This window comes from Camelus ferus, chromosome 23, assembly GCF_009834535.1.
Source record: "Camelus ferus isolate YT-003-E chromosome 23, BCGSAC_Cfer_1.0, whole genome shotgun sequence".
Lineage (NCBI taxonomy): Eukaryota > Metazoa > Chordata > Mammalia > Artiodactyla > Camelidae > Camelus > Camelus ferus.
Window position 1 is genome coordinate 32,689,146 of NC_045718.1, and position 26,850 is coordinate 32,715,995.

Genomic DNA, 26,850 nt, shown 5'->3' on the forward strand with positions numbered 1-26,850 from the left:
AGGGTCAGGGGAGGATTTAGCTCTGAATCTTAGCGCAGTGCTGGGGCCTGGGTGCCTGTGGACAAAGCTACCAGAGGCTGGCAGCCGGCCCTGACTTCCAAGAATGACCCACCCCCTATTCCCAGCAGGCCCTGCTCACCTTTTGGCATGGTTTACCACTCCAGTCAGGACACCTGGTGCCAACTGTTCTGTTGAACAGGAGTGTGGAAGGCTGAACTCCCTGCCCGTGTGCCTTCCCTGAATCTCTTTCGTTAGCGGGGCCTGCCCCACCCTGGAGGGCATGTCTCATGCCAAGTCTCAGTCCCTTTCCTTCCTCTGCTGTGCTGAGGCCAACAAACCTTCACACCTTCCGATAAACCCTGATATGAGAGAAGCCCACGTGGGAATCTCAGATAGTTGAGAATGTGGGGTGGTGGGGAGGCCTCATGCCCAGACCGTAATATTAGAGCGGGCAGATCTCTAGATATGCGCAGAGAAATGGGGGAATGCGTCAAATGGCAGAAAACCACACACCTTGTGAACAACGGGGGACCTTGGGGAGACAGAGGAAAGCAGGATCCTCTGGACTGATAAGAAATCACACATTTTGGGGTGACAAGTCTTGAAGGCAGGTGAAGAAAGGTGGGAAAAGTCAGGAATCTCCAGTGTCTGAATGTAACTTGTGCTCATTATGCCCTTATTACAATAAAATTAGCCTCGCAGATTAGAAGTATCCATCATGCACCAATGCCGTGATGCTTCTGATCCAGACTAAATAAGGACAAAAATCCTCCTCCCCTCAGGAAGATGCACCTGGAGTGAAAATTGGGGAATATGACCTCCAAGCTCCTCCCTCTTCAATGAATATTCCACCCATTCATTTTACACCCTATGTATCCATGTTGCCAAAGAAACTCACTGCAGCTACTTACCTGAATTTGCCCACTCTCCCCTTGAGAGCATCCTATCACATAATAAATCCTCACTTTACTTTCTTGACCTCTGTGTCTTGTCTCTGAATTCTTTCTGCGACGAGACAAGAGCCTACTCTACTGTAACACTGTCACCCACCTCTCTCCTCCCTGAGGATGCTCATTGATAAAAGATAACTCTATTGTTAAATGAAGATCATATCAGTTCCATTCAGGACTTTTTGTAACAGAGAGAATAATGTAGGAAAACTTCCTGTTTCCGACTCAGAATTAAAGACAGCTGCCAGGCTGACTTATCCACCCAATTCCAGGCCAAGAAACTGAGGAAAGTTGGACTTCCCTGCTCTGAGGTGGCCTCATCAAAGGGCTCACCCACAGAGACTGACAGCACAGAACCCAGTGCTCTGGAACACAGGCTAATCCGAGAGAACTTGGGACATGGGGGAGCACATAGAAGCAGTGACCTTGACTGTTTAAAACTTGTCCAATAGAAACATGGCCAAGGATTGTTTCATCAATATTACCGCTCACATAATTCATTCCTCTTCCTCTCAGGTGGAAAGTTATGGGAATGAAGTGAAGCCTGGAAATCCCCCCGGCCCTTCCCCCACATGATGAGTATTGGAGGCAGCAATGGGCTATGGAGATGATGTATCTGGGTCAAACGACATGTAAACAATAGAAAGAGCCCTACCTCCATGCACTGTTGGTATTCTGTCTTCCTCCTGTGTGTCACTTTTAGCAGGCTGTGGCCAAGAAAATCTCTGTGGTGTAGCCTAGGGTCAGCAGTCCACCTCTGCAGGCTACATCCCATCCAAGCCCCACCCTGCACAGCTCAAAGCTGCTACACAGATTGGTTCCTGGGCACTGGACAGTCAGGGGACTTCTGATGGTGCTACACCCTGAGCAGAATGACACAGTGACAAGTAGACCTGGAAAATCAAGTTCTACCAAAAGTCTGATAAGCACATGTTTTGCATTGTTCTCACATCCTTTTCTGTGAGGAAATTTTCCTTCAGCATTCCACGGTGCTCCATCCTGAGGCCAGGGAGAGACCTGAGCTTGGCCAAGGTTTTTGAGAAGTTGACCTTGATACTCTGGGGTTCAGAGGGTCACAGAGTGGGTTACAAGTAGCTTCTATGGGTGGACATTGGTTTCCTTGGAAAAGAAAAATGTCCAGGTCACCCTTTTCTTGGCAGCCACACACCAGAGACTATTTATAAAAGTTTCAGGAAAAGACAATCTCCCACCCACTTGCACAGTTACTGGCTACCCTTTTGGAAACAGACAGCCAGTCTGAATGAGCTCACAGGGCAGGAGCACAGCAGGGAGGGTTCACAGCCTCAGACATGATCCCCTTCAGAGCCATTGTTTTTATACCTGGTGAGATGGGAACTTCTTAAGATTATCCAGGACTTAGGAAGCCTGACTTCATTTTAACCCTTTCAGAAATATCTCATAGAATCATTCAAAGCTTGCCTGAAATCTCTAATTCCTAGATGTCAGATTGAGAAGTCATTTTCAGCTTTATGCGGTCAAGGGTTTCTACTTTCTACTCCTTTCCTATGGTTTAGTCCTGGAAATGCATCCTCCTCTTGAGTGCTTTATCTCCTCCATTGGTCCTCAAAATGTGGCACCTGAAACAGAAGCACTAGCGTTCTAGAAATGCAGTTTCTCAGACCCCACCCAAGATGAGCAGAATCAGATACCCTGGGGGTGGGGTTCTGCAGCCTGTGTTCATCGGCTGTCTAGGGGGTGTCTGATGCATCCTCGATGCTTTTGGCTTAACTCCTGCCTCTGATAAACTGTTGGGTTCAGACATCCAAGAAGGAGAGTTTTCAGGCAAGTTTGGGCCAGAGACCAAAACATGATCCAGTCTTGCTTAATATTTAATCAATACACAATTATTATTCAAGTCCTTTTTGGGAGGCCACACTGATCACTGGAATCTATGGCTAGAACTCAGTTCTCTGGAACTTAACTTGTCAAAGTCCTCACAGTTATATTTTATCATCTTCATGTGCTCCAGATTCTATCAAATAATTTGGTATCCTTGGCATGATTCTCTTTGTCAACTAGCTCTCGACTGCTATTTCTATAATAAGATCCATTGAGAGAGACACCAAATGCTTTGTTAACGATCTATTCTATCCACGCTAATGAAACCCCCATTGTCGACCAAAATTGGAATGGTGTCAAAGCACGTCATGGAGTTTTCTGAAAGGTTTCTTTGTTTCCTTTACCCACAGCTCACCTATTTATACCCTGTGAGGTCAGTTCTATTAGCTTTGGGTGCATTGTCTCACAAGTGAAATTAGTTGAATGAAAGGGTTGTTCTGTTTACGCTCCATCTTCCACGGGTTGCTTCCCATGTCAGAGACCTCCAGGAACTTTAATGTGTCTCCAGGCAAGAGACGCCAGTAAAAATCAGGCAGGGAGAGGAAAACCTTACCTGATCCCAGAACTGTGTCCACCACCCTGGTTATACCTTCTGCTCCCTGACTTGGCTTGACTCGCTGTTTCACTCCTCCAAATGGGAAAGAGCTATCGGAGCCCTTTGGCATGAATTTCTGTTAGTAGCCTGCTTCCCCATGCTGCCCATCTCTGTCTCCACATCTCAGACCAAACCCGACACATCTGTGAGAGCTCCTGTGACTGACCATGCTCACCTCATAGTTTATTTCAGCAAAATCCCATTAACTAGCTCAATGTGTCTCAAACCTCAATGTGCATTTGGATCACCTTGGGGCAGGGTGGAGGTGGTGGGGGTCTTGATATAATACAGTTGTTGAGCTCTACCCTCAGAGTCTCTGACTCAGTAGATCTGGGGTAGGACTCAAGAATTTGCATTTAAGAAGTTCACAGGCAAGGCTGATACTGGGACCACACTCTGAGAACCCTTGTTGTAGCCTGGCTAATGGCAACATCTGGATGTGTTCTGATTATGGAGCCTCAATACCCTTCTATTCTTAATGGGTGCAGTGCTTCATTTATTCCTCAGTTTCATTCATTCCATTTACAGCATTACACCTCTTGCACGTTGCCAGGCAACTGTGATCTATTGTTTGAGCAAGCAAAGTTACTACAAATCTCATCATCTTCTCATGACTTTTGTTTGGTGCAGAGAATTGACCTGACTTCCAGAAAACAACACACCTCCTTGCCAAAAGTAAAACCCTTGGAGGGTGTTAAAACCACAAGGTATCCTTTAGAAATTCAGTGCATCCCATGGTATCTACTGATAGACACCCAGACACATGTAATAGGATTATAGATCAGCTTCATTTAAGATAAAGTTTGCTGGGGGAGATCAGAACTGCTCCCTATGGGGCTTAAATTAGGTACAAAGCAATTACCTTTAAGCAACCAAAAAATTGGCTCTATAAAAATTCCATTTCAAATTAGCTCTTAACTATGAGCTCATTACCAGGTACCTTCACTGCGTAAGAGACAAACAAGTCTCCAGAGATGGAAAACATGCACTCAATTTTTGAGACACTTTCTCAAATATGGAAACTGATGAAGCCTTACATCAGACCTCTCAACAAGCATCAGCTATTTCTGAAGACTTTCTGGCCTTCCGTTCAATGCTCTACCTGGAAAGACAAATCTTCCTATTCCTAACACAAATACATTTGTTTTTTAATCACTTTAAAAGTATTTTATGCAGTTTTTAAAGGTTACTTTCCATTTATGGTTACTACGAAATATTGGTTATATTGCCCGTGTTGTACGACGCATCCTTGAGCCTGTCTTACCCCCAGGAGTTTGTACCTCCCCCACCCCCTGCCACCTTATATTGCCCGTCCTGCCATCCCCACTGGGAACCACTGGTTTGGTCTCTGTATCTGTGAGCCTGCTTCTTTTTTGTTATATGCACTAGTTTGCTGTAGGGTTTCACTTTTGGTGATGGTTCAGTTGTATAGTATTAACTACATTTTATTTAATTCCATTTCTTTCTCAGTGTGAGAATTTTAAGCAGCTTTTATTGAGAGCAAACACATCAGTTCAACAGACTTTTCACAAAGGGGGCTTCTTTGCTTGGCACATGGTAAGAGCTTTGTAAGTGTTTGTCAATCAGAACATTATCAGACCATTAATTCACTAATTGCTCAATTAATAAATTAATGAAAGTAATTAAATTTTACATATGATTATAAAATCACCTGGAAGCCATGGTCTAGAGATCCCTTCTTCATGTGAGAACCAGAGAGGTTGCACATCTTTGCAGAAATTCACTGGCCATTTAGATTTTTCTCCTTTAAAAAAAAAAATCACAAAATTTGCCCATTTCTTTTTTCTATTCACTTTGGTGTCTTTCCCTACTGATTTGTGGAAGTCTTTGTAGATTCTGAATAGAAATCTTTTCTCAGTTATACGTATTGCCAGTATCACTCCCGTAGTTTGGCTTAGCTTTTCAATTACAGCACAATCTTGACTAAAATCCTCTCTTGGGTTTTCTAAGTAGAATTTGGGTCCTTCAAAAGTAATGACTTCCTTTCGTTTTCCATGATTCCTCTTATTTTTCTTTCAAGCTTTATTGGTTTGGCCACATCGTCTAGAACAATCAAGATAGTGATGATCCGTATGCTATGTTAAGCAGAGTATGTGTTAATCAGATGAATGAGTATTGTTTCTGGTGAAGAATGGAATCAAGTTCTGTGTGTCTTGCTCTGTCATAGGAGTCATCAGTCCTTTCAAGCCACGGACTGTCTCTTTGGAGCAAAAGACATCTTCACATTTTCCACAATACCCATATGCATTTGCAATTGTGTCAATAAAACCTCTGCTCTTTTCTGCATGGGATGTTTGTTTTTATGTTCGATAGTGAGGATTCAGTAGTAGAGAATGTACTTTTAAAGGAAACACATTCTTGTGAGTCATGAATGGCTGGATGGACAAATGAATGCACGGACACAGGAGATGAATGACAAAAGGGCCTCAAAGCAAGTGGACAAGGTATGACATTTGGAAGGAGGCCTACAGGGCTGAGGCTTATATCAAAGAATATTCTGTAAAACTAAATAAGATCTATACAATGGAAAGCTATTATTTGTATTAGTAGCGACCACCATCATGATACTGTCAGTATCTCCACGGGAAACTTCTTGCCACTGGATTGTCCTAAAACTCTCTTCAGCCTCTCCGTGGGCGCAGCTGTGAGGAAAGTTGCACCTCGGCTGCCTGTGGTGTTCAGTGAGTCTAGTACTCCAAAGCCACGTGGGCCTGAGCACCATGCACTCACCTTTATGTTTTCATAACAGCTACGTAACGAGTGACCCACTGTAAGTGCTTGATACGCATTTAGAAATGGAAATTATTGAAGTGGGAGAAATTCTGAAGAATCCTGAGCTCAAAAATGATTTACTCAGAAAATTGTAACAAAGAGAATCCTGTTGCTTCCTCACATGTGATGTGAGGATGTGAGAGGCTTTGCCAAGAGATGCAGCATGATATTTGTGTTTCCAGAGTTGGGCATCACTGAGCGTGGAAAGTGTGAAGAAGAGATGTCAGAAGTCTCGCTGAGATTCCCCAAGATGCACTTTGCGAAGCACAGACTTGAAAAGCAGGCAGTACTGCTTCTCTTGTGGGGGCAGACGGGGAAGGGTTTCCTTATATTTTTGAAAGGTCATTTCATCCCAGCGTGATTAATTCTTTTAACTCGACTGTTGGAGAAGAATCGGTACCAACAATAAATTGGAAAAGCTCCGTCTGTAGACTATCATCAGCCTAAAAATACCGCTACACTCTAATAACGTCAGGGCTTAACCTGTTAGGGGTCAATTCTGGAAAAACAAGGCATGCATTCAGTTGTGTCGTGTCCCCCAACCCTCACTGTCTCATCAGCACCTTTCCTGGCATGCACAGAAGACTTCGTCAGGATTGGACCATTTCATCAGGTTTTTTGTCTGGATATTTTTCCCCCCAAGTGTCCCCAGAACATTCTTGAATCGGTTTTCTTTGTCCTCTGTCTCTGCTTCCACCCTGAAGCTCATATTGGTGCCAGAGTTCACCTATTCAGATGCATCTTAGCCGGACAGCTCCAGCTCCCTGGGAGCCTCACAATGACAAGAGAGTTTGACTCTGTGATTTTATTACAGCCATTACTCACCTGCAGGAGACCGAGGCCAGGGAGGCGCACTGACCCCCGGGAGCCACTGCCAAGTACGCAGTTGTATCATTAGTTTAATTTTCGACTGCCTAAAGACACAAGTATGCTGCCGACTTAGTAGCGAAGTCCATCAGATCGGTGGCAGGAGTGTTTCAGATAAAGAAAACTGGTAACAAAATGTCTGTTGAGATGGAGACAGTGGGTGCAGAGGGATGGCAAAACCAGATAAGGGGGCTCATTGAGAGTCCACACAAAGCAGTGTTTCTCCACGGCGGGACTTGCCTAAGAAGGGCGGCCACAGGTGGGGAGAGGATGGTAAAAGATGGGTGTATACAAGAAACCAGAATTGGTTCCCAAAACACTGGACAAGCGATAGTGAGGAGAGAGTTTGGGGCCACCGTGTCCTGGCCCTAAAGCCCTGTGATTTCCAATCCGTGTCTGCTTTGGGAAACAGGAAGGACAACATATTACCACTGACATTGTCCTCTTCCAGTAATTTGAAGCAAAATCCCTAGTTTTTCTTTCAGAGAACAGATTGGGTTCAAGGTATCTGAATGTAATTGTGTTCACTCTCTTCTCCACATAGGTGACCAGTTGTCTGTAACCTGGTGTGATTTTCCTGGGGGAGGAAGATGGGCAGGGATGAGAGGGAACCATCTTCAGAATCCTGGGGGTCTGCATGCACCCTTCCCATCTCACCCACCCTCTCCAGGGAGAGCCCAGTAGCATCAAAGATACGGGAGGAGCCAAGAAGGAAGCGTAGCTGGCACACAGGGTGGATGTTCTTAGGGCAGGGTAAGACTCTTTCCAGTTCCCTTCTTTCACCCTCTATGCTTTTTGTTTTCCTCCTGGAGAAGTATTGGGGTCATGAGACTCAGAGGTGGGTGTTAGTATGTCAGGTGTGCTGTGTGCTCTCAGGGTAGAACACAAGGATCTCTGAAACTGAAAGGCAAAGAAAGGCCAGAACGAGTGGACCCAGTTCCAGGCTGGGAAGCCAGGGGTCTGGCAGTGTCTCTTCCAGCTGCTGGAAGCAGGAATACAGCCTGGGATCTGGGCTAAGAGCAATGTGTGTTTCATCCCTTGGGGACCTCAGAAGTGGGACAGCAGAGGGCAGGGTGCTGTGAAGAGCCAGCAGAGGGTCATGCACCCCAGAACACTACAGGGAGTCATGAGGCTGTTCCTGGAGCCAAACAGAAAAAGTCTCCAATTCCTTTACATTAGCAGCTATGAGTATGGAAAAATTGGTAGATGTTTGTTTTTCATTAACAAATTAACATAAGCATTTGGGGAATGCCATTAAATATTTTTCTAAGATATAATTTTTACTGACTAATGTGTGTTCCATAATTAATCCACTGCTTTTAAAATATTTTTCTAATATAGATAATTCTGGGATGAACATCTGTGTTATATATTTTCCCCCATTGCTGAAGTGAGATTGAAGGATCAAAGAATGGAAGTTTTTAAAGACTTTAGATGCATTTTCCTAATTGCTTTCTAGAAAAGTGTGCTAGCTAACACTCCCAGCAGCTGGCAGAAGAGGATGGATAAGCTTGTTCTTGTGACTTAGAGTGTGGAGTTTTGGGAAAGAGGAACACCTGATGATCCTGGATCTCTGGGAATGGTGAATGGGGGGTTGGGGAGGGAGAGTATACAGTCTCCTTTAGGGGTGTCATTACCCTCAACTGAAAAAGAGGAATTGAGGTCACACTGGATGTAAGACACAAAGTACTACTTTCCATTTACATGTCAACTTTCCTTCTAAGAGACAATGAGGAAATGAACTTCAAAGAGGAAATCAACCAGGAAAGAAAGCGAAGATGGACTAATCTCTCATCTGGGAGCTCCTGGGGAAGGACAGAGGGGGTTATCCCCAGGATCTGGGTAGAGTAACTGGTGCTAAGGCAACCTCAGGTCTATTGAAGATGGCACGCTGCTTATTCTTGGATAGATTGTCCATTCATTGACCATGAATTGTCCGTGAGCTGGGAGTTTGAGATTGGCAGATACAAACTATTATGTACAGAATAGATAGACAACAAGGTCCTACTGTACAGCACAGGGAACTGTGTTCAGTGGCTTGTGGTGTCCTGTAATTGAAAGGAGTATGAAAAAGAACATGTATGTGTGTGTGTGTGTGTGTGTGTTTGTATAGCTGGGTCACTGTGCTGCACATTGGAGACTAATGCAGCATTGTAGATCAATTATACTTCAAAAATATTTTTTTAAAAATCTTATTTCATTCTTTCCTTCATTCAGCATTAACTGAGCACAAGGGGTTAGGCACTGTAAAAAGAAGAGTGGAAAAGGGAGGGTTCCCAGTCTGGTGTGTCTGAGTAAAGTCATGGGAACAGGAACAGATGCCAGACAGTTCCAATACGACACCCAATCCTGCAGAGTAGAGCAATTATCCTGGCGTGAGTTTAGAAAGGCTTCACAGATGAGGACCCTTCTAACCTGTGGAGACCAAGTCCTCTTTGTCCAGGCAGAGAAAAAGAGAGGATGTTCCAGGGAAAGCACTGAGAAGTCAGAGTCTCACTTGTTTGGGATTATGGTAGTATAAACCATGGTGTCACTGGGGACTTGGGGACAGAGGGCAGGGTCACAGTGACAGGAAATGAGGCTGTAAATGGAGTTAATGTTTCTATTGTAAACATCTGTATTTTGTTCAAAGGGCTTTAACCTCTCCTGTAGGAATGGGGAAACCAGAGAACTGCATTTATATAATCCATGCTTCTGTTATAAACAGATAACTGGGGACAGAGTTAATGAGATGAAAAATAGGAGAGCCTGGGTTGGGAAGTGACTGAAATCATGACATAAACTGATAACATAAAGACATCACCATGTACAGATTTTGTGGTTAAACCTATTTTTTAAGCAGAGGGAGAAGGAAGAGAATATAAGGCAGAAATGACCAGAAACCATGGATGAGCTCATGGTAGACAGTGAGGAAGTTTGAAGCCAGGGAGACTGTCATTGCAGAGGATGAAACACAGCCAAGAACATCGCTAAATATTAGAATAATGTCATTATTGTTCCCTTACCTATGACAGTTGACAGGCCAGGGTGATCTATGTTCTTTCTGGGTCTTTTATTACGTTTCCATCACTGTGCTGCCTTCGCAATCCACTGCCTCAGGGAACATTTGAGATTTGAATTTGAAAATGAGATTCACAAAATTAGATATTCTTCATAGTTTCCTTCTTCTTTCTCCAGCTCCAAACTGACTTCTAACAAAAGGTTGTGAAGGATGAGATCTCTGAGTCCTTTAACCTTCAGCTATGAGATGGCTAAATTTTCAGCCCTCAAGCAAACATTTCAGAAGTGATGTCTTGTTCTTTTATTAGTTGCAAATGTATGCTCTTCCCTTGGAGCACCTGCATGGAAGGCAGAGCCTGCCTGGGGGAGTCTTATGACTGGGCTCTCAGAAAGTGAAGGGAGGGGCAAGGAAGTTTTAGAGGGTGTTCCAGGGTCAAAGAAATCAACTAATTAATGGCGCAAGGAGGCTGTGTTGAAAGAGGTTCAGTTAGGCAAGGAGCACAGAGAAGTTATTGCCTGGAGGAAGTTCAGTTCAATGAGAGCTTTGACAACATGAAACCAGGAAGTGACCTTTAGTTAATCAAGCCCTGAAGATGTGAGGACAGAGATGAGCCCGAGGAAAAGAATGAGTGACAAAGATCATCCTGAAAAGGGAAATTCAAATTCCTTTTTCTCTCTTCTTATCATGTGCTCTGTCAGGCTGGTTCTCTGTGTCACTTGGATGCCTGGAGGAAAAGGGAAAATTTTAATTGATGACTCAAACATTTTCATGAAGGCTGAGGCTTTACATCACGCAGATAACACATCTGATGTATGAAGTGACCTTCCCCTTCTCGTCCATGTTGTGACTTTGCATTGCCACACAGTACTTGCTGATTGCCACCTCTGTAATTTGCTTTGCTCCCTGGTGTCTGATCTTGCCCAGAAACTTAAAGACATCATGTCTACCTTGCCAGTCACCCTTGCCCCCAACACTAACCAAACGTGGGCTTCTGACACCTTCATCTGTTTCACAGCCTTGGAATCCAGCCTCTGGCCCCAGCCAGCTTTGCACTGCTCTTCCTGACTTTCAACTCCTGCTTCCATCCTTGTTCACAATTTGGATTTGCCTTTAGGTAACAATGAGTACACGACCCAGTGCAGTGATGCCCAGCCCCCAGGACATTTCATCGCAATATAGGCACCAGTGAGCAGTTTCAGGTGGCCTCCCAGATGATGCTTGAGCAGGTCTGCTCATTCCATGGATGACTTTCCAACACCGAGTTGGTAAAACTTCTAGGACCTTGGGGCATCAGGCAGGCCCCCTACCACTGGCTCTTCCAAACTGTTCCAACTCACTTAGCAAATATTTGAGTGACCTCAGGGTTGTGCCTTTGAATGGACTGCACTCTCTGAGGTGTTCCAAAGAACGCAAAATCCTAACAGAGAGGAGGAAAGGTTGGGAGACGGGGAACAAATTTTTTGTGAGAACAAGGGTTTCTCCATACCAGGGTCTTTATAGCCAAAACTTGCTTCATTCAGCTCCACTCAGTATCCGATCCTCACTACCGAGCCAGCCTGAACACGAGTGTACAAATGTGACCCAGGTGACACTCACTAGAAAACTCAAACAGTGAGCAACTTCTCAGAAAAGAATGTCTGATGGAAACTTTATCTTCTTGAAAGACATTAAATGAGGGAGTGATGCTGACAGAAAGCAGTGTTTATGAAATGTACAAAAACGAAGTTTTCATTGTGTTCTATTCAGATGTGAATTTTTCTTTTACCTGGTCCCATTGCATCGGATCCAATGAACCAGAGGCTCATGAGACTGAAATCACCCGGTAAATAAAGAGATCCTTCTAGGGTCCCAGATATTCCTGGTAAAAGGAGCCCCACCAGCCATTAGTGATGTGATGATAATTCTTTCATTTTCTTGTGGTAAAATATGCACGACATAAAATTTACTATTTCAATAATTTTTAATTTTGCAGTTCTGCGGCGTCAAGTAAAATTCACATTGTCCTGCAACCATTGCCACCATCTATCTCTGGAATGTTTCCATCGTCCCCAGTTAAACCACTGTCCTCTTAAACACTGATTCCTACTCCCCTCTTCTCTCAGATCTGGCAACCGCCATTCTACTTTCTTCCTCTATGAATTTGACTCTTCTAGGTGCCTCACATAGGTGGAATTACAGTATTTGCCCTTTTGTGACTGGCTTATTTAACTGACAATTCTTAACTAACATCTTCCTCTGTCAACTTGTTTATGTCACATAGATCCGGATACACTCCTGGTGCTGGTGGAGGTCCAGACGTCCCTTTTCAACAGCATCAGTGAACCAGCAAGCACTTGTTGACTCCCTACCGTGTGTTTAGCAGAGGGTTGGGTGCCATGAGAAACAGAAGAATTTTGAAAAATGTATCACTATTTGCGTCCGTAAGAAATTTCTAATTTTGTAGATCTGGAGGCTAAGTGAACACACACACAAAAGCATGTGCACACAGGTATGCAGACAGACACACACCTACACACAGGTAGACATCCATACTCATTGCCTCATCTATGTGGTAATAAAGGCTTTAAAATGGGTGGTTGCAAAGATGATTCCTGAAAGATCAATACATTTTAGGCACATCCACGAATATTTGGGGACACAGTATTTAGTGAATTGACTTGGAAATTTTTACTTGGGCCAGTGGTTTGGGTAAGCTCTTTATTTACAAAAAAAAATCTAAATAAATGTTAACTATTGAGGGTTTTTTTGTTTTTTTAATGGGAAGTGGGAACTTCCTCACACATCTGTTTCTCGATGTGTCTATTCACTTTAGATATTTCATTGTATGCCGTTAAAAAGCAGTCAGCTCTTTGCCATCTGTACTGAACAGCTGCAGTTTCCTTCCTATTCAAGCACAACATTCTATTACAGAGAAATTGGCATATTGTGTTTGCCACTTGCTTTCTGCATATCCCTGGCTGTGGCTAGAATAATTGGGGAGGGAAAAGAATCTTTATGTCCCATATCCTGGGTAGGTCAGGTGACTCTAGATGACACCCTGTGTCTCCTCGTCACCAGGTTAGTATTAACTTGCCTAGCTTCTTGAGACATTTGTGCACAATGTTATTTATGAATAGAAGGGAATGTATAAATACCCATGGGACCTCCTGGGAAATGTATTGGATTGAACACAAATATGTGTCTCTGCTCCTTCTGAAATTTTATTAAAATGAGAGAAATATACAAATCAACAAGGAGAAAGAGATCAGGAAAGACACCTCACCAAGTAAGAAGTATCAGTAAAATTTGTATCTGAGAACAGATTGAGGAGGGAGGCACAAGAAATAAATCAATTTGATTTGCAGGTCCCTAGAAAACTTTAGGGATTGGAGGCAGTAGGTACCCCATGAAATGACTCAGCCCCTGACTTACTGGTCTATGATAAAGCCGGATGATGAGAGGCAATGCTTAACCACCACTCCTGCACACAAATGTTGCCAGAGCTTCTAAACCTCTCTCCCTCTTTCTTAAAGAAATATTTTTATTATGCATGGAGCATTACATTTATTGTAAATAATCTGGAAAATATATTTTAAAACATAAAGAAGGTATGTATATATAATATATATATAGAAAGAAAATTGATTCAATTATGAAAATTTTTTATAGCAGTAAGTAGAAAATTGAGTGCTTAATGCCCCCTTACATTTCTAGTAATCAATTTAGCTTAGTTAATATTCCAGATCTGTTTCCTCGAATTTAAGGTGCTAAATGAAAAAAATTACTGTACCTTCTGAATATATCAAAAGGTCATTAAAAACCACTGATGTGAACATTTGGCCTTTATCACTGAAGATCAATAAAGCCAGACTTTGAGCTAGACCCTAATTGGACTTGTCACCTGACTCTCCAACTGGGAATAATCATAAATGAGCATCATCAAATAATGTTAAAGAATAGCTCACAACAGCAGAGATGGTTCCCAAGGTGACCAGACCCTGCCAGTCATTCTTTCATTCATTGTATGTTTGAAGGCTGGTAATTTCAGAGAAGACAGTATCTCAATCACTCTTGGCGTTTTCCTCCGTGGAGTCAGGCTGTGTAACACCTGGAAAGGAGGGAGGGCAGAGAACACAGAAAAGAAAAGCATCAGCAGAACTGGGGTTGGAGGGTGGAGGAGAAGAAATATGAGCAGTTTGTGGCTGTTGTTACAAATTACTTAAGTGAGTCACCTCTTCTGAATCACTCCTCCCTCCCGGGATGAGGCTCTATGAGTACCTAGCCCCAGTATCCAAGTCTGTTTATAGCCAGGCAGCTGCTAAATGAGGCTATGTCGGAACCCATGTCGCCCAAACCTTTAATTACAGGTGCCTGTGGTTAAAACTTGGACCTTACCAATCTGGGAGATCTTATGTGTCTGTGTTGGCTAATTGTTAAGTCAGTTTTGATACCCAGCAGTCTGATTGACTGAACACACTTTATTCTGCATTCAAATGGGCCCCATTCACTTTCTGCCATGCCAACCCCATCTCCCCACTGCCCCCTCCTGTCACCTCCTGATGACTTCTGTCTTCTGCTCCTGATCCCCATCTGGCCTGGTAAAATGAGCCTGGATCTCTAAGGCACTGTAAGTATTCTTTACCAGAAGCAAATCCCTAAAACAACTAGGGAAAAGAAGTATGTCTGTTTTCCCCCAAGATGTTTGTATTGGGAAAGAGGGAAAATAGAGATCTAAGTTACTGAATGCTTAAAATATGTGCTCCCTGTGCTAGAAGCTTTACTTTTACAGTATTATGTATTCAAAGCAACAGTACTATAGAGCATGCAATGCTAACACAGGAAACAGAGACCCAGATGGGCTGAGTTGTGACCCCAAATCACAGAGCTAGTCAGTGACCAAAGAAGAATCTGTTAATTCAGGTCTGCCTGACTGGAAATGTGGCCCACACAATGGCAGACTCTGAGCATTAACAAATTTGTGGTTGATGGGAGCCCTGAGGACAAACTGCATGGTTGTTATTATGCACCATGCACAGCAAATGAGGTAATGCATTTGAAAGGGCTGCGTAACTATACAAATATTATTACTGTTATCATAGTTATATTTATTACCTCTTTGCTGGGGGTGAGACTGCACACATCATAGAAGAGCCAAATATTTAGAATCACTAGTCCCCAGTGAAGCAGAGTTAAGATTGTGGCAAGCCTCCTTAACAGAGCAGAGACACATCCCTGGGGCACAGCACAATTTCTTGATCATAAGTCTAAGCTTCATGGAAACCAGAATACCTGTCTTTTTTCTGCCTCTCACATCCTTTATTTTTTTTCCTGTCTCACTTAACTGTAAGAGGGCCCATGAATTTGAGTCATAGTCTAGAGTAACAAGTCAGCTTCAAGGCTATATAACAAATGCCATCTAAGAGTATGGCTATTTATGATAAAATGTGACTTTAAAAGGTTAATGTTTTAAATATGTAACCAGCTTTTAAAATCATTAATAAAAATGGAAAACTTTTAAGATCGAAATACAGTTGACATACAATATTATGTAAGTTTCAGGTGTACTACATAGTGATTTGACATTTGCATATATTATGAAATGATTACCATGATAAATCGTAACCATCTGTTCCCATACAAACTTATAAAATTACTATTGATCATTTTTCTTACACTGTATGTTACATCCCCATGGCTCACTTATTGTATAACTGGAAGTTTGCACTTCTTAATTCCCTTCATCTATCCCCACCACCCCCTTCCCTCAGCTGACCACCTGTTTGTTCTTGTATCCATGAGAGTGTTTTCATATTGTTTTGTTTGTTTTGTTTTTAAGATTCCACATGTGAGATCGTATGGTATATGTCTTTCTCTGTCTGACTTATTTCACTTAGCATAACACCCTCTAGATCCATCCATGTTGTTACAAATGGCAAGATTTCTTTTTTTAAGGCTAACAACACCCCGTTATATATATATACACACATCACATATTCTTTATCCATTCATCTATTGATGGACACTTAGATTGCTTCTATATCTTGGCTATTGTAAATAATGCTGCAATTAACATTGGTGTACACATATCTTTTCAAATTATTGTTTTTATTTTCTTTGGATAAATACCCAGAAGTGCATCTGTTGAGAGGATCATATGATTTTTACTTTTCAATGTGTTAATATGATGGATCATATTGATTGATCTGTGGATATTGAACCATCCTTGCATCCCTGAGTAAATCCTTTTGATCATGGTGTATAATTTTAATGTAATATTGAATTTGACTAATTAAATTTACATTCATCAGTAATATCAACCTGTAATTTTCTTTTTTTGTGATGTTTTTGTCTGGTTTTATATCAGGGTGATGATGGCCTTGAAGGATGGGTTCAGAACCATTACTTCCTCTTCAACTTTTCAGAATAATTGGAGAAGAAGAGGTGTTAATGCTCATTAAATGTTTGGTAGAATTCACCTGGAAAACCATCTGAGGCTATCTTGTTCTTACATTTGAAAGATACCCTCCTCTCTCCTCATTTGCTAAATGCATGAGAGATTCTAGAAGACAGTAGAGTAATGTCTTCAAAGTTGTGAAGGATTTTCAGCCTAAAATGCCACACACCACCAAACTATCCACTGACCAATATGATGATGGGAAAATAAAGATTTTCAGATGTGCCAAGGCTCAGAATTGCACCTTTCATGCACCTTTCCTCAGAAAGCTACTGGCTATAAACAAAAGAGTAAACCAAGAGGCAAAGAGTATTCCCAGGATGATTCCAATGATAAGTATCTGGACAACAGATGTGCATCTGGCCTCTAAAGCAATCAGTGAAATTAGAATAAGATGGTAAATTACTCCAAGTAAGATGCCTTTGGGGAATACGAACAGAACTCATTGATTTTTTGATGTATTTAGCAATGTGAGAAGTTGCAGGCAAGTTTGAGGGGAAAAAAAATGATACGGACATAGAAAATTTAACAAACAACAAAAACAAAAATATCTAATTAGTAATCATACAAAAATAAAATGTTGCACATGCAAAAAATTAAATCTAATCATAACATACTACTTGTCTCAGCCAAGAAGAGTATTTCCATAATCATAATAATGTCCATTGTTGACTCTTGATTTAAATATTGTGATTGCATTCTAATGGGACAATTATGAGAGGAGAGATGGTGAGAGCTGTTGAGAGAAGAATGTTAGATCCTCAGCTGCCATCTTATGTAGTCACCAGTTTGGGTCAAAAAACTGATAAATTGAGAGTATTATGTAGTATTTTGTAGAAGCACGTAATTTTGAAATATGGAAGTAATTACATAAAATAGTCAAAAACCTGAAAAAGTCTGCCATTGGAAGTTGGGCTCTAGAGTAAGGAAGAATGGGCAGGGGTCTTCTCTCTTCTCTTAAAAGTTTTGTATTTATCCTGTAACTGTTTTACATATGTGTTTTATTAGTTTGGTAAAAATAAAAGTTTAAAGCATCCGGAATTTCAGACAACAAAAGTCCAATAATAGACTTGATTTGTTTTCCTGTAATCGAGTATTAAACCTCTTTAAAATGATTGATGTGTTTACTTTTTAATGATAAAGAAAATGATAAAGAGATGATGATACAATTAAAAATCAGGGCACAGAAGTATATTTGGCATATGCTCCCACACTATTAAAAAAAAATAGGTTGGAAAGAAAGATATATAAGTAGAGATGAACTCTATATTTTCAAGTGTTTGCACAACAAGGCTTCATCACTTTAATGAAAGAAAAAGAGTTACTTTTGTAAAAGCATATGGTGGCTCATTATCAAGTGAATATTCATTCTTTCGTAACTCTGCCAAGGACCAAACTAAAGAAATTAGTTTAAAGTGCAGGAGGGGAGATCCCAATTAGGCATAACAAAACAAATGTCACTAAATTTTGAAACTGGTTAGCTGGGAAGGTCACAAAAATATTTTAAAATAAGATAGACAAACTTCTTAAAATATTAGTGCTGGAAAGAAACACCAGGATGACCAATTTCTAGCCAATACTCGACAGATGAGGAAACTGAGTGTCATAGAGTCTATATGCCTGTCTAAGGTCACGAAGCTATAAAGAGGTTGAGGCACAGGTGGATACCAGCCTGTGGGCAACAGTGCTGTGCTCTTCCCACTTGCACTTGCACCCGTCCTCCATGGCTTGACTTCAGTGTTATTTAAAGGTCTGAGTGTGGACTTCATTTATCTCAGTTCTTCAAGTCTGTTTCTGCTTTTGTTTCTACCTTAGCTCTTAATATCCTTTCCTTTCTGGCCTCTCCACAGAATGCTGTACTTGAAAGCATAGGATATTGCCTAATGTTATATCTTTTCACCTTCCTATGCAGCCATGCCTTGTCAAGGTTGTGTGTCTTCTCTGAGGGTGACATCTTCCCCCAGACAACCACTGCCAACTTCTGCAAGCGGGAGGTTTCTCAGTGTATGCTGTGGATCAACATTCTCTCTCTGTATAAGTACACCTCACACTTCTTTCAAAAATCAAACTATACTTTTGTTTTGCCTTATTCTGTTTGAATCATTGAATTTAAGCAAAAGTTTCTACCTAGGTGTTTCTGTGTAACTTGTTTTTCTGGTGGAACACAATCAGGTTTTTAGCTTTGTAAAACTGGCTCGACTTTTGGAAAGAACATTAAAACAGCCTACTGGGAAAATGATATTTGGTCCAACCAATAGTTAGGAGAATTTATAAACAAAGTACTGAATTCGTGAATTTTCTAGCTTCTGCTCCGTTAGTTTGGTCTTGGTGAGCTCTAAACCCAGATTTGAACTGGTGTGGAAGTGGTGGAGTTTCCTTAATGTGGGTAGAGCAATGTCAATGTTGAAAGTCAAATGTATTGGCTCCTGAAGGCATGCACCAAAGGTCATATTGCCCTTCCTCCCTCCTCTTTCCCACATTCCCTTTCATCCACTCATAACAGCCATTTATTTAGCACCAGCTATGCCAGACAAGATGATAGACTTTGTTAACAATGATGCACATGCACTGTGTACAGAGAAAGACAGTTCCCTTGTTCTCAGGGTGCTTATGTTTCTTTATAGTCCATTCCAAGACCCTGTCTCTACACTGGTAGGTGCACAACAATGATAGATGGTGGTAGTGGTTTCCTGATCATGTATATAAGTATGCACAGACATTCATATATATGTATATAACTGTCCTAGTCTGTTCTATCAGAACACAGCAAGAAAGCCATAAACGTAAGAATAGGGCACAACCATCAGGAGAACAGAGTGTGCAGCTGACAAATTCTGGGGGAGAAGAGGCTGAGGATGGGGAAGGGAGCAATAGGAAAGGAAAAGGGGGTTAGAATGCTAATAAGATTTTGACAAGGCAAAAGTTGACTTATGAGAAATTTTTTCCAGAAATATAAGGTAAGGGGGGAGGGTATAGCTCAGTGGTAGAGTGCCTGAGTAGCATGCATGAGGTCCTGGGTTCAATCCCCAGTACCTCCACTGAAATAGGTAAATAACCTGAAAAAAAATACAAAGTACTGAAATATGGTTAGTGTTACTTTAAAGTGCATTTTGCCTATTTATTGACTTCTATAACAATGGGAGTAGTTCTGATTTGACAGGCATTTAACATAAAAGATATCATGGGCTAATGAAATATAATATTTTGATCTTTAAAACAGAACTGACATCTGACAGAAGACCTTGTGAGGAAAAAGGAAGTTGGTTTCTGAGTTGCTTCTGGGCCCACAAGGAGATCATGACACCACCTCTGACTAAAAACTCTCCTGTATTTTTATTTTTTATTGAATAATGGAAGAGTTTCCTAGTGCATAGACCTAAGGTCACTTCAGCTATGATAACATCTTCCTAGGAGGACACAGGCTGGACTCTAGTAGTTTTTGTGTGTAATAAAATATTATATCTACACATTTGCCTCTGGCATGAATCAAAAGTCGCTGGTGATTTAATTAAAAATAAATCATCTCATTTGTGCTGACTCTTCACTCTAGTGAGGATTAATTTCTTCCCCCTGGCAGAGTTGGGGGAGGCATTAATTGGATGGATGAGGAGCGGATCCCTTGGTCCCTAACAAAGACCAGCCCCTTAAGATGAAGGCTTTCCACACACAAGGCCAGGGGGTGGGAATTCAGATACAACAATAACACGTGATTCAGGAAGGGCATATATAGTCCCCGGAGGCCCTTGGTGATGACAAGGCTTCTTTTCCAGATACGATCTACAAAATAATCTGTCACTGATAAGAAGACTTGGAGACTGCACATAACAAGGGTAATACTACTCACTGGCAAAGTTTTAATGAGTATTAGCAGGTAAGGATGTAAAGCTCCTATATGTATGGATGGCAAATAGAATGTGCTCAATAAATAGTATCTACCAGAGTAATACAATGAAATATAACAGTCATAATAATATTAATAGTAAGTACTCGTAGTTAGTAGCGGTCATAGTAGTAGAAGTGATGGGGCTCGTATTTTCTAGAGCCAGATATAGTCCCTGTTTACTTGTTAAGTTGATCAGGGATAAATGTAATAATTAGGCAGCAAATCTATTTGTTTTAATCAAGCAGTTTCTTGACTGGATTAATTTAATATCTGACTTCGTCAAATGGGCACTTTGAGCAACAGAGGATAAAGAGGATTCCCAAATTGCATAATGACCCTTTGCTTCCTTCCTACCAGCTGTGAGATAACCGTAAATAACCCCCACGTGGGCAGCAGTAAGTCAAAGGTCTTCTCTTGGAACAACCCTCCTCCCCACACATACACACGCACACACACATACACACGTGACATGTGCAGCCAGCCCTGCCTGCAGCCCCGCCCATCTGATGGACGGGCCTCTTAGCAGGATGGCTTTCTTCTCCAGGGCCTCCACCTCCCCTGTCCCTCCCCTCTTGCCTTCCTCCAAAGCTCTCCTGTCTTACAGAGCAGTGCCCTCCACAATCCAAGACATTTCTGGGCTCACCACTGCCCCCCTCTTCCTGTCCAGGGGCTCTCTCCGTAGCCCTCCGCTCCGAAGATAGCACACTCCATACTGAGCTACACTCTGCTCCCCGATGTCCCCCAAGCCTTCCCAGGTTGCAATCTGCAGCGCCTCCCCTCCAGACACAGGAATCTGGGCTAATCCACTTCCGGTCCTCGCTGCTTCCTCTGCTCCCCTTGCTCTTTCCTCTGCCTCCTGACTCTCCTATTCGCCATCAACTTCCTGAAGAAGGCAAGGAACTAGGGAACGAAAACCTCAGACTCATGGTCTAGAGACTCCTTTCAAGTTTAAATCTACCCTGTGCTGGAAGAGATACTCTTGCTTGAGTCATGGACAAAGTTATCCTAAGGGAGCAGGGAGTCCGGCCCGCCTGACCTTGTTTGACCATGTTGCTTGAGGGTCCCCGCCTGCTTAATCTCGCTTCTGCAAAGCACTTGCTCCACCACAGAGAAGAATGAGCGTGAGAAGGACAGTCAATGAGGAGAAGACAAGAAGCTCAAAGAATAGATATAAGGACCCAGCCAAGACCCCAAGGACGGGAGTTCCTACGTCAAGCCACTTGGGCTTCCGGCTCACCGCTAGAGCACCCCTTTTCCTTCCCCTTGAGTAAATACAGCAGCCTTGCACTCTGTCCCTCTGCCTCAGCTGCAAATTCTTTCCAGTCATCAGGCGTCAGGCAAGAACCCATGTTTTGTGGGATCCCCATTCTAGGGGCGAGTCTTCCACCCACTAACATTCCCACCAGCTTCCACTCGCCTGCAGCCATGCCCTACCCGTGCCCCTGCAGGGGAGAGCAGAACAGCACGGAAAGGACTTGGGCCAGGGAGCCTAGAGGGGCGGAATTTGAGCCCTGACTCTGCCCCCTTTAAAGCTGGGTGACCTGAGGCAAGTGTTCCGTGTGTAACACTGGGTGGTGGTTGAGAAGATGCCGGGTAAAGGAAGGAGCCCAGTGTTCAGCACAGAACAGCTTCATTTCCTTTCTGTTCTTAGTCCAAATCTCTCTTTGGTCCCAAAGTCTTCCCCGATACTATCTTTTTATCCCTTTGGTTCCATTCACAAACTTCTAATGACTTCCTGGTGCTATTTTATTCTCCAAACGGACTGTTAGATTTGGGTTTGTATGTAATTTATACGTTTCCCCTGTCATTGTGTTTTATGTCCTTGTCATCCAGTTAAACTTATGAGCTCCCGAGGCATTTGTGTTTACTTGTTCAATATATAAAAAATGGTTTATTTATTCAGTTTTCACTGTATGCAAAATACTGCGGGAGAAAAAAGATGAATGAAATATAAGCTAACCCTGTCTTCAGTAAGCACTTACTTTGGAGGCAGAGACCGACAGGTACACGTTTGTTGGCCCTACAAGGGTAAGTCCTATCTGAATACTCTGGGGATTCAGAAGAGGGCGACCTCATCTTCACAGTGTTAATCAGAAAGAGGCTTCAGAGGCAAGGGACCAGATGAGTGGTCCGGGAGGATGAGGTGGGCTGGAGTGTCAGGGCTGCCGTTAGGTTTTTTTTAAGTCACAGCCGTATTTCAGCATGAGACACGTTCAGGAAATGACTAAGGACCCTTTGCGGCCAGAACATAGGATCTGGATGTGAACGTAGTGGGAAATGTGTCTGCAAAGAGGTGCTGAGAGCCGTGAGTGAGAGCAGAAGAATGAGCTGTCTTCCGTAGATGAGGGCCGGGGTTACATAAGGTGAAGACGGGAGTTTTTTAATGACAATTAACCTGCCTTTTACAGGCAATAAGGCTTCATAAGGAGAGCTCCAGGAGGGTTGGAAACTATTTGGAAGGCCATGGAAAGAGTCTGGGGTTGAGGCAAGAGGAGCTGAACCAGGGCAGTAGCGAGTAAACGGAAAGGAGGTAACGGGATGGATCATTTCAGACATCGCTGAGCATGAACCAGCGGTTTGGCAACTGATTCATTTTGCAGGATGTGCGTTTGCATCATCCGTGCAAGGGCACCCACTAACTCCAGCAAGCGTCCCGTCCCTAGCCTGCTATTACTGATGGGGCCTCGAGTCAAGTCATCCCTGCTCTCTCCACAAATGTAATTACATGCGACGAAAATTGATGTAACATGGTTAGCCCACAGCAGATGGGTTGTTCCAGTGCCACTAGCATGACATCAGACTTCTCTGAATTTGATTATAATAGTTTGGAACTCCCCGCAGAGGCATCGTGTTAAATGCCCTGAACCCTGGCATCATTCCCTTGAGCCAGGAGCCCAAGCCTAATGTGTGCTGTTGAAAGAGAGGGTTTGAACCGATGGGTTTCATTTCCTTTCCTCAGCTGCTGGGGTACCTCCTGTATACCAGAATAGATGTCAGGCTTCTGTTGAGGGTAAAAATAATTTGATATAGATTCCTGCCCTCGGGAAATATACAGTTTTATAGGATAGACAGATGTAAAAACAGATAATTAAAAATACATGTAAAAGAAAGTGAGGAGCGGTGAGGGCTACATGATACAGGACTTGGATCTTAAAGGAAAACTGGCTCCTCATATTACACTCATCTCCTCGTAAGAAGAAAGGAAACTTTAGGCAGAGAAAACAGCACACAAGCTACCAGATCATAACAGAGGTGAGCCCGGGCTATTTAGGGACAAAGGATAAAGTCACTGTGGTTCTACCACAAGGGTGGGTGTGGGTGGTGGGAAAGAGACGAGAGAAGAGGACAGAAATCTGGGTAGGGGTCAAGTCGTAAGAGAAACTGTATGATGACTTCACTTGGGATTTGTACTGGAGACAACTGGAGTCACTGAGGAATTAAGAAGTATTTAGTGGTCTCGTAAGGAAATCTCAAATCTAGAAATCACAGCTAAAGGAAAACTGTTTCTCTATTTACAACACTTTTGACACCAAATGTGTGGGCAATCCATTTTCCAACCCTCTGGATACCAACGAGGTGTCCTATAATTTAATGCAATTCTGACACTAATTACTGGAGTTAGTGCCAGATTCCACAGGTGTAAAGGCTCAGTCCCACACCCTGCCCTCACCTCAGGTGCCGGGCACAAGTGACAGACCCCTGGGCTACCCGCACTTCTGACGCACTCGACTGCGAAGCCAGGGCTTCCCATAACCCTCTGCCGCAGGCTTGGAGTTGCCTGGAATGACTCAACAAAACACAGGGAAACATTTACTTATGTTTCCTGGTTTACTCTAAAGGGTGTGATAAAGGATGCAGATGAACAGCTAGATGAAGGGATACCTAGGGCAAGGTCTTGTGGGGGGGGTCCCCAGCACAGGCACTTCTGTTCCTGTGGATTTGGGGTACACCAACCTTCCAACACGTGATTGTGTTCATCAACCCACAAGCTCTCGGAACCCCATACTTTAGGGATTTTTATGGAGACTTCATCATGTACACATGATCAATTATTCACTCATTTTCCAGTCCCTCTCCTCTCTCTAGAGGATGGGGGAGGGGAAGGTAGGACTGAAAGTTCCAAGATTCTAATCATTGCAGGACAGGGAGCAGAGGCCTGAGGACTGGAACCCAGGCCTCAAACTCTATATCTCCGGGTTCTGGGGAAACAGTGCCCAACGGCCCTTCATCGTTTTCTCTTCTATCCCTCACTTACTGGGAGAAAGTCTTTCTGGAATTGCCAGAAATCCTTTTGCTCTAATTTCCCACCTGACATAAAGTGAGTGAATGGCTATCCCTAAGGAAAAGCAGCATTTGTAGCTATGAGCATCTGATGCCCTGTCCTCATGAGGCCCCCTGTAGAATTTCTTGATTAGGTCATCAGATCAAATCTGAACGAGCTCGGAACATTGTTGCAGGTTTATCCAGACCTCTGAACTCTTGAATCTTCTCTCACTGCAACTTACCACAGGGAAAGAAATACAGGACTGTATATGGAAGGGATTTTAACTTAAAAAATAAATTTGAATTAAATGGCCATGATTTTCCTGGGCCATTCAGGCTTCTATTTTAAAACAAACTGCCTTTGGTTGAATAACAAGGAAATCATGTTTACATTTAACCTACCCCTCCCCTTTCCCTGCCCTTCCTCTGGTCACACTGGTTTACCTACAGGCTGTGGCTGTGGCCCCATCATGGTGAAGGAGATACACAGGGTATTTCCAGAGACCTGGAAGGAAATGCCTTAAACCTTGTGTTTACAATGAGGCTTCCTAGTCTTTAAAGGCACAAGGTGCTCTGGGGTTTCCCCTGTATACAGGTGTGTCTGCATAAGTAGGGCTGCCACTAAGCCGCACGGGGGTACCCTAGGGGTGGTTGAAGTTCTGAGCGCCAAGTGGGGGCCCCTTGGAAGCAGGTTAAAAGGCAACACTTAATGATGGAGTCCAAAGCCACGCTTCTGCATAAATGCAGACTGTGGGGAAAGCTTTCACAACAGTTAATATTTTAATGTGGGGAAAGTGAGTTGTTTTGTTTGGTTGGTTGGTTTATGGAAGTGATGTAGAGGAATGGGCTGGGTTGAAGGCAGCAGCTGGAGAGGGCACTGGATGGACTCAAGGGTGAAAGCAGACCACGTTGCCAGGTCTCGGGGAGTTTTCAAAATTTTCTCAACATGTAAACAACGCACACACAGCCCACGTCACCACCATTTCTATTTTGATGTTTGTTGGTTGACTGGTCAAGTTTTGCAGGCTCTTGTGTGGATGGGATTGGGATTTCTAGACCTCGTAGACAGGAAAGAAAATGGGCATTCCTGCTGTCCTCTTGGTGTGTGCATAGCGCCTTAGCTGTCAGTCTCAACCGACCACCTGTGACCTGCGGGAGGCCCCCGCTGATCCTGGCTCTGTTGACAAAGTTCGTCTGCACTGGAAGTAATTAAAAGGGTTGACTGCAATTGTCAGAGCTGCAAGGACCGAAACACTATCTCTCACCAGGGCAAGAGTAATAGCCTAGCTCCTTTGCTGGGGACATAATGAAAAAGACGGGAGGGAAGAAAGCCCATTGTCAGCAGCACAGATAACTTGCATGTACCTGGGGTCTGGTTTAAATGCATCATGATATTGGGAAGCACGTTTCCTTATCTTCAGGCCTCTTTAGCAGAACAGAGGAAATCATCCCGGTGCAACATTTATTTATCTTGATGTGGGTCCCTAGTAGTAATGACGGGAGTTCTTTAGAAACTTCTTGAGGAGGTCATTGGTCTTGCCTGGACAACTTACGCAGGTGGACACAAGGCTAGTCATCCTTGGGCATCTTGCAGAAGGGCAGACCTGAGGAAGAGCATCCAGGAGAGATCCTTTTCAGGACTGAGATTTTTAAAATAACATTTCATTCGAAAATAAAAGGGTTTCCCGTCCCTCCTCCCCATTTGAGATACACTGGCAGGTAATGGGAAAGCAATTAAAAGTAGTCTGGGAAATGCTAGGTTTAAGGAAGCTGAGAAAGCTTTACTACAGAACAGCTCAGCGCTTGGACCTGCTCTGTGACCCTGCAAGGGGGTGAGAGAGAATGCATTAGAGAGCATTTCTCAAACTTACTTGACTATAGGCTCTTCTTAAGGATGGAGCTGTTGACCAGGTTAGTGTTTCATGGGATGTACTTTGAGAAATGAGACTTTTAGAGCAATATTTCCCCCATCTCCATTGGCCTGTGGATTCTTTCCTAAAGCCTTAACTTTTACCTTGGCCACTTTTCTTTAAAAATAAATTTTAGAACTGTTCAGGCATGGACAGTTCAGTTACATTCCTAGGTCTCCGAAAGACCCCGTGCTGGCCTTTGGCTGGAGATCGAGGATGATTTGTATCAATCACTTGGTCCCATCATCCTGTTTCTACTGTACCCACAGGCTCTCAGGTGACAAACCTGGCTTCA

General features: G+C 43.0%; 1 long non-coding RNA gene across 1 annotated transcript; it reads right to left on the minus strand.

The window, feature by feature from the left end:
• Positions 1-618: 618 nt before the first annotated feature.
• Positions 619-14,987, minus strand: LOC116659321. The gene is made up of 4 exons (XR_004314637.1): positions 14,977-14,987; positions 14,278-14,282; positions 2,097-2,102; positions 619-769 (listed from the first exon to the last, which is right to left on the minus strand). It is a non-coding gene; the product is annotated as an uncharacterized LOC116659321 (long non-coding RNA).
• Between the last annotated feature and the right edge of the window lie 11,863 nt (positions 14,988-26,850).